Source organism: Oryctolagus cuniculus, chromosome 6 (assembly GCF_964237555.1).
Source record: "Oryctolagus cuniculus chromosome 6, mOryCun1.1, whole genome shotgun sequence".
NCBI lineage: Eukaryota > Metazoa > Chordata > Mammalia > Lagomorpha > Leporidae > Oryctolagus > Oryctolagus cuniculus.
The window spans coordinates 11,271,433-11,280,140 of NC_091437.1; the positions used below are offsets into that span (position 1 = coordinate 11,271,433).

Sequence of the window (8,708 nt, forward strand, 5' to 3'; positions counted from 1 at the left end):
TCCACTGTGCCACAAGAAACCGAGGTAGAACATATTTTTAAACCATTCTTTGGTACCCTTGAATACTAGTTTTACCATGAAAGTATCTTAGTTCTGATAATATTAGGCAAAGGGGTTGAACAGTCTCATACGTATGTATTACGTATTTCCTAGTGCTACCTTTAAAACTTTGGCATTTCTATCTCCCAAGGGAAATACTGTTATTGCTATCAATGTAAAGATACCAATTATTGATACTTTACCTCTCTATCGTGTTGTAATTTTAATAATGTACCAAGTGACACACGAAACAGTATTTAAAATGTCTAACTTAATATTAAGGCGATGGTAAATACTGAAATCTGTGTGATTCCAAAGTTAATGCGCTTAATTTCTACATTTGACTGACTCCAAGCACAGTAGCAACTTTGTTAAACAGCGGGTCTAGGACTTAGTAAGACTCGAGTGATTTGACTTCATGATGGTACAATAGCAATAAGCATTCAGCAGGATGTGTTCTTCAGATTTGAATTCTCATCTTTTCCTAGACTGGCCACATACAAGACTGTACTTTCACAATGATAGGTAGTGGCGAATCCATAGCCCCTGTCAGCCACATAATTTCAAAGGCAAACAGCTGTACTCTGTTTCTAAGCTATGATGTTTGGTGGATTAGGTGGATTCAATGTATTTTTGACTTACAGTATTTTCAATAGATAATGGATTTAAAGAGACAAAATCTGATTCTAAACCAAGGATCACCTATACTTCTAAGGGTCATTCTGATGGAATTATCAATGGAAAATGACTTCTCTAAGAAAGGCCATCTGTATTTTCAAGAAAAATGCTTTCTTAAGTGGCTTTTAATAGCGATGGTGACATTGTACATCACCTGCTACCAATATAATCACAGAAAATGATGAACAGAGTATAAGAGGAAATATGCTGACCTCAGAAAACAAAGAGTTTTATAAAGATGGCCAAGTAAGTGAAAATTTGTGAATTTATCCCTCATAAAAAGTACAGAAAGCTGCAATAGCAATAAATGTCTATGTTTTGTGTCAACATTTCCTTACAGCTTCTAGTTTTATAAGAAAATGATTTATATGTTTAAATATATGCTTAGCTAAATAATTAACCACAATCTTTCTGTTTCCAATCATCTCTGGCACTTGAACTGCTATGTACACAGAGATTTCATAATATACTTTCATTTGGTAGCGAACATTAAATGATCTTAATTTGCTTGAGTTATTTGCATTGATAACTAATATCCTCTTGTAAAATATCCTCATTTTCTATTTGATTCTACTTCAACCAGTATAAGGGAATGACCACAATAATTTAAGTATGAAAAAAGTATAAATTATAACTCTTCTATTCAATTAAAGTTTTTTGATGTCTACACCTACATTTTTCTATAGAAACTATCAGTAGTACAGTGTAATAAAACGGAGCACAACTTATGAGTAATATGCTTTACAAAAATCAAACACAACTATGGTACTTATGACAAAAATAAATATATGTAAGTAAGGACATTTTATATGTTCTGAAATGATAATCTCCAACATCTATTGTGTGACAAAATAGGGTCCCTTAGATAATAACACTATAATGTAGATTTAATGGATGTCATTTTTCAGACATTTGGATTTTTAATTGCTTTCTTTTCAGCTTCATTAGCACTATGGCAACTCTTTAGTCATTCTAATTTTAAGCAAAAAAAAAATACTGCTATAACTTTTTTTGTTTTTAAGGAGATGTGCTATTAAATAAAGCCATCACATAAACTGAAACATTTATACTTAGTACCACATTTCAGAAGGGCTAAAATAGGTCTCTAGTGATATGCTTGTCTGATTCTTTGCCTGCAGTCTAATAAAACTAGCATTGTTTTACTATGAAAACTATATCTTAATGGTTCCTTCTCTTCAAAGTATCCTATCTGTCATGTACCTTGCCCAGCCTCCTACCCTTCTGTAAGTATGGCTGAGAAATGGCTTGGAATCCAAAAGTAGAAATCAAAGAAGCCACAGTGTTAGCCAATAAGCCTTAGAACATTCACAGAAAAATGGCAAGACCACGTAATTATTTATCAATTTATCAATAATAACCTTGAATGTAAATTCACTGGACTCTCCAATTAAAACATACAAACTGGCTGATCAATTAAAATACAAGATCCAACTATATACTGCCTTCAAGAAGCACAGCTCACCAACAAATATACACAGACTGAAAGTGAAAGGATGCAAAAACATACTCCACGTAAATGGAAATAAAAAAGCAATAGTACCTAAATTAAAATAAGACAAAATAGACTTAAAGACAAACTGTTAAAAGAGACAAAGAAGTTCATTATATAATGATCAGTTCAATAGGAAGTTGCAACTATAGTAAATGTACACACACTCAATACTGGAGGACCCAGTTATTTAAAACAAATGGTAATAGATCTAAAAGGAGAGATATCCTCCAATATATTATTAATGAAAGACTTTAACACCCCAGTTTTATCAATGGACAGATAACTAGACAAAAAATCAACAAATAAATAACAGAACTATTATACACTGTAGACCAAATGAATCTAATTGATATCTACAGAGAACAGATTATATGTTAGCCCATAAAACAAGTCGCAACAAATTGAAAAATACTGAAATCGTACCATGTGTCTTTTCTGATTGCAATGGAAGAAGCTGTAAAATAATAACATAAGAAACTCCAGAAAACAGACAAACATATGAAGACTAAACAACATGCTCCCAAATGAACAGCAGGTCCTACAAGAAATCAGAAGGGAAATAAAAAAATTCCTGAAATAAATGAAGATGACAACATTACACATCAAATTTGTGGGACACAGCAAAACAAAGTGGTAAGAGAATTTTACAGCAAACAGTGCCTATACGAAGACGTTGGAAATACATCAAATAAATGATCTAACAACGCATGTAGAAGAACCAGATCAAAGCCAAAACTAGTAGGAAGAAAAGAATAGTGAAAGAAGCGGCTGTGAGCCACCATAAAAGTAGCCTTAATAAAAAAAAAAAAAAATGGGGCTCCTGAGACAAACAGTTCCAGAGACAGCCTTGGGAAATGGGGAGTAAACCGGTTCACAGAGAAAGCAGTTAGCTACTAACCAGAGATACGGGCAACAGAACATCCTGCTATGTAGATAAGCCCCCTCCCCTGTGCTTGTTCAAGCTTAACAAAAACAACCGCGAGGCATGTAGGGCACGTAGCCACCCCTTTCTGCTCTTCAATGACCCCCTCCCCTCGTCCAAGCTTCCGTTTCTCCTCCTCCTCGACGACCTCCTCCCCTTGTAGTTGCCCAATAAACTTACGCCACCCTATGGTATGTTAATTTTGTGGTTTTGCCCCTTAAAAGCTGTGTGAGATAGCTGCTCGGGGCTCCTCTCGCTTGCTCGCTGCTTGCAGCAGTAGAGGGCCCATTTGCGCAAATGAAATAAAATTACCTCCTGTTCTTTTGCATCGTCTGGTCTGGAGTCTGTGTTTCTGGGGTCGTCACAAAAGGACACCGCTTTTGGGGTCCTACAATAGAAATTCAAAAAGTTATTAAAAAAGCTGAAAAAACAAAAAACCACAATATGAAAGATCAGTGAAATGAAGAGCTGTTTTTATGCAAAAAGACAAATGTGATAAGCCATTGGTTCAAGTAACCAAACAAAAAGGATAGAGAAGACACAAATGAATAAAATCAGAGATGAAAAAGGTGATGTCACAGCTGGTGGCATTGAAGTAAGAGAATCATTAGGAATTATTACAAACAACTTTACTCCAACCAATGGAAAACCTAGATGAAATGGATAGTTTTCTGGACACATACAACTTATCAAAACTGAGTCATGGAGATACTGAAAACCTAAATAAACCAATAATCAAGATACAGACTGAGTCAGTAATAAAGAACCTTGCAACAAAGAAAATGCAGGACCAGATGGATTTACTGCAGATTTCTACCAAACTGTTAAAGAAATAATTTCAATTCTTCTTAAAGTATTCAAAACAATTGAAAGGGAGGGAATCCTCCAAAACTTCTTCTATGAAGCCAGCATCACCTTAACTGCAAAACTAGAAAAAGACACAAAGATAGAGAACTATAGACCGATATCCCTGATGAAAATTGACGTGAAGATCTGCAACAAGATACCACCTAAGCAAACCCGACAACACACCAAAAAGATCATCCACCTGGACCAAGCAGGATTTATCCCAGGGAGGCAGGGCTGGTTCAACATATGCAAATCAATAAACGTGATACATATTAACAAACTGATTAACAAAAAGCACATTATTAGGGCAGACACTTTGGTGAAGCAAGTTTAGCCATCATCTACAGACCCAGCAACTTATACAGACAACCAGTTCAAACTGTGGCTGCTCTACTTCTGATCCAGTCTCCTGCTAATGTGCCTGGAAAAGCAGAAGAAGATGGCCCAAGTCTTTGGCCTCTGCATGAATGCGGGAGATGCAAATGAAGCTCCTGTGTCCTGGCTTTGGCCTGGCCCAGCCTGGGCTACTGCAGCCATTTGGGAAGTGAACCAACGGAGAGAAGATCTCTTTTGTCTCTCCCTCTCTCTGTGTAATTATTTCAAATAAATAAATGCATCTTTAAAAAAAAAAAACTACACGATTATCTCAAGAGGTGCAGAGAAAGTATTTGATAAATACAATATCCTCAATACAATCGAGGCAATATATGACAAACTCACAGCAAACATCTTATTGAACTGGGAAAAGCTAAAAGCATTCCCACGAAGATCTGAAAGCAGAAAAGGATGCCCACTGTCATCACTGTATTAAAGACAGTTTTAGCCAGAGCCACTAGGCAAGAGAAAAGGAAACCAAAGGGATCCAAACTGGCAAGGAAGCAAATAAAATTATCCCTGGTTGCAGAGGACATAATTCTACATATAGGGGAAGCAAAATAGTTCGCTAAAAGAATACCAGAACTCCTAAGAGTGTTTGACAGGGCCAGTGTTGTGGGATAGCGGGTTCCGCTGCTGCCTGCAGAGCTGGCATCTCATTGGGCACCAGTGCAAATCCTGCTTTGAGTCCCAGCTGCTCCTGCACCCAGGTGAGAGACCCAGAAGAAGTTCCTGGATCTGGCTTCGATCTGGTCAGCTCCAGCCATTGTGGCCATTTGTGGAGTGAAGCCACAGATGGAAGACCTCTCTCTCCCTGTAACTTTGACTTTCAACTAAGTAAAGTGAATCTTTTAAAAAACAAGTAGAGGGACACAGTCAAACAGGATGCACTCATTCAACCAAAAGGATGTGGAGTTATGAAAGATTTTTTGGAAGTAGGGCTATGATTAAGCTACTTGGTCCCTTACCTTTGTTACACATTATCCAGGTTAGTATGTGTACTTCCCAGTGATGCCAGTCATTGTATTCTCCATTTTTCCTAAACTAGAATGTGTTAGTCACTTTCTGTGGCTATCACTGAATCCCATAAAGACAAGAGATACAACCAGCTCATTTTCCTGGAGGCTGGGAAAACTCAGGCAACAGCGCTAGTAGCATCTAATGACGGCCTTCCTGTTGGCCTTGGCATTCTGTCCCGTGGCGAGTTGCAGCAAGTCTTTCTCGTCTAAAGCCACGAAATCAATCATGGGGGTCCCTCATCTCATCCAAATGACCTCTCCCAGGCCTCACCTCCAAATACCATTTACGTACAACTTGGAGGTTAATTTCCAGCACATGCTTTCTGGGGGACCATTGAAACCAAAGCACAACTCAAGTTGTTTTTCAGAGAGAGATCTAAAAGAACCCTTCATGAACGCAACAACCTCAGCCAAGGTTTCTGAGCTCAGACAGACTACACAGCAATAGCACCGCTGGTAGACAACCCCAAAATCACAGGTGAGATAGAAGCAGTCCTGGAGCTCATTACACACTCCAGGTTGACAAGTGAGAATTTAACAGACATTTCCTGGACTGTTTATGTTAATTCTGATGCTGTTGTCTGATTTTAACACATTGTTTGATCCTATTAAATTTATTGATTGACCAATTACTTCACTCAAATGCTTATATTTGGGGCTGGCGCTATGGCACAGCGGGTTAACACCCCGGCCTGGTGTGCCGACATCCCATATGGGTTCAAGTCCCGGCTGCTCCACTTCCCATCCAGCTCTCTGCTATGGCCTGGGAAAGCAGAAGATGGCCCAAGTCCTTGGGCCCCTGCACCCACGTGGGAGACCCAGAAGAAGCTCCTGGCTGCTGGCTTCGGATCGGTGCAGTTCTGGTCATTGCGGCCAACTGGGGAGTGAACCATAGGATGGAAGACCTCCCTCCCTCTCTCACTCTCTCTCTCTCTCAGTCTCTGACTCTTTCAAGTAAAATAAATAAATCTTTAAAAAAACACAAAAGCTTACATGTAATGAAAAAGCAGTTGTTACTGGTCTATGTTTTATAGATCATCTCTCCCAAGTGGATAAATAATTATAGGATCCCAGAGGTTACAGATGGTAACAGTTAGCTCTCTGGTGACCACTGAATATTGATTTATCTGCTGTTGCCATACATCTCAACCTAGAAAGATGGGGTCCTAGAAGGGCAAAAGTGACTTTTCAGAATAGATGTTTCATTCCACATGGTAGGTATGAACCAAACTGGCATCTCTATGTGTGAAAACATGTCTTCTGTACCAAAGTAAATGAAAACTTAGGATGAAAGGCGCTTCGCAACCTGAAAAATACAGAAAACTCTCCAGGCACTACAGTGCCATTTCATTGCCATCACATCAATGACAAAGACTCCTTTTGAAAACAGGTCCTCTGATAGCACTTCACTCTGTCTGGTGAATTGCTAAAACAAATACTCAAATAAGTGGCAGCTGTTCCGCAGCAGTGAACCTATCCTCTTCAACGATGCTTCCATAGCTTTCGTTTCTACCAAAATGTCAGGTGAAGGGGGTTGAGATGCAACACCACAGTCTACATTCCAGAGGGCAGCTGATCTCAGCCATGGAACAGGCTCATCATATCCAAGAATGTGATTCGTGCATTTCAGAGCACAACACGAACCAAGAGTTGATTCCTTTTTCCTTTCTCACCATTACTTTACTTACTACCACAGTCACAAAATATTTATGCATATCCTTACTGATTTATTATGTCTAATCTCAACCTCTCACTGAAATATGAGCATCTAACCCACTAAATGCCGTACTCACATCTACACCCTGACTCATGTAAATATTACTTTTTAGATATTCTAGGAAATGTTTGATAGGGTGTTTTCCTCCAGTCTGCATTTTTATCTGTGCAGTAAAGACAAATTAACATCAAAAGCTTTAATTCCCCCTGTTGACAATAAGGACAGAGTTCTCTTTCCTTTAAATTACAGAACTTAAGTCAGAAAATTCTTAATTGAAAATATTTTCTGCCTTCTTTGAAATATGTATCTATCTCCCCATGGAAATTAAATAAGCCTCTTATCAGTTATAACACCCAGGAATGTCTTTCTTAGGAGCCCTGGAGCCATCTTTTTGAGACATAAACATGAAGACACAGCATCCCTTTCACCTGGCTTTTTTGAGAGACTAGGAGCCTAATGTGATGGGTGCCTTATCCTAACTTGCAGAAACTACCTTCTATCATCAACACAACACAGATACATTCTTCTTCTGGATAAAGCTAACAGTCAGCCAAATACCCAGTGCAGTCAGGATAAACCATGTGGGGCAAATGGTGCTCTCGAGCCCTCCTGAAAACACACACGTAACCAGTTGTCTCTGCTTGCCTAGAGGCATTGGAACCTTTATGTTTGTTCAGTCCCTGAGTAGAGGGTCTGTCATGTGCAACCCAATGTACAATAAAACAAGTTTTCTATGTTTGCCATCGTTGTGGAGAAATTTTCTGAGTTGGATGACTGTTTTTAATTATATTTCCCCCAACATTGCACACATGTCCACAAGCCATGTTTCCCAATTTGCCTTGCATTTATTTCGCTTTATCAGTTACACTTCTGATATTGGCCACTGTCAGTACTTCGGTTTGTCCTGACACAGTTTGGAGGAACTCTTCTTGGCATCTCCCCATGTAGTATCTTTACATTATCTCCATGCAGATCCTACTTGGGAGCTGGGCATCTCATAACCTTATGGATTTGTTTCACATGTTGGTTTGTATTGCCGTTGGCTTCTCTATCATATAGTGGGTTTAGCAAAGCTTTCACCTTCTGCTCATGTCTTATCTTTCAAATGCCTCAAAATATCGCTTCTCGGCCTTTTGGCTAAGATCAAGTGTAGTATCAAATGCCTCAAATAACTATCCTCTATCAAATAGCCTCTCCTGCATGTCTATTTTTTAAATTCAAATACTTAAAACTTCTTGGGTTTGGGAAGTAGCGAATTCTTTATATTTTTAGTCATTTCCTTAGGTGGTAAGAGACAGATGTTTGTAATACTACCTTATTCAGGTATCTAGGTAATTCACTACACCAACAGCTATTTTATTAACCGTTTTTTTCTTTGGCATAACTGAGTTATCTCAATAGAAAGATTTCCACTCTGCAGGCTATGGAAGGTATATTGTTATACAACTCCCCTTCCCCAGATCTGGTTATTTCTCTTAAATGGGGCCATTTCCCCCCAAAAGAAAGCACCCACTGTGACATAAAGATCTCCTTATTCACTTAATGTATTTATAATAATGAAACATCATGTCCCTCAGCTACAACACTTACCATAGT

The 8,708-nt window shown here is 38.5% G+C and overlaps 1 non-coding gene across 1 annotated transcript; it reads left to right on the forward strand.

Annotated features, from left to right (window-relative positions):
• Positions 1–8,229: 8,229 nt before the first annotated feature.
• LOC127490900 (U2 spliceosomal RNA) lies at positions 8,230–8,413 on the forward strand. Its single transcript, XR_007919276.1, has one exon. It is a non-coding gene; the product is annotated as a U2 spliceosomal RNA (small nuclear RNA).
• The last annotated feature ends 295 nt before the right edge of the window (positions 8,414–8,708 follow it).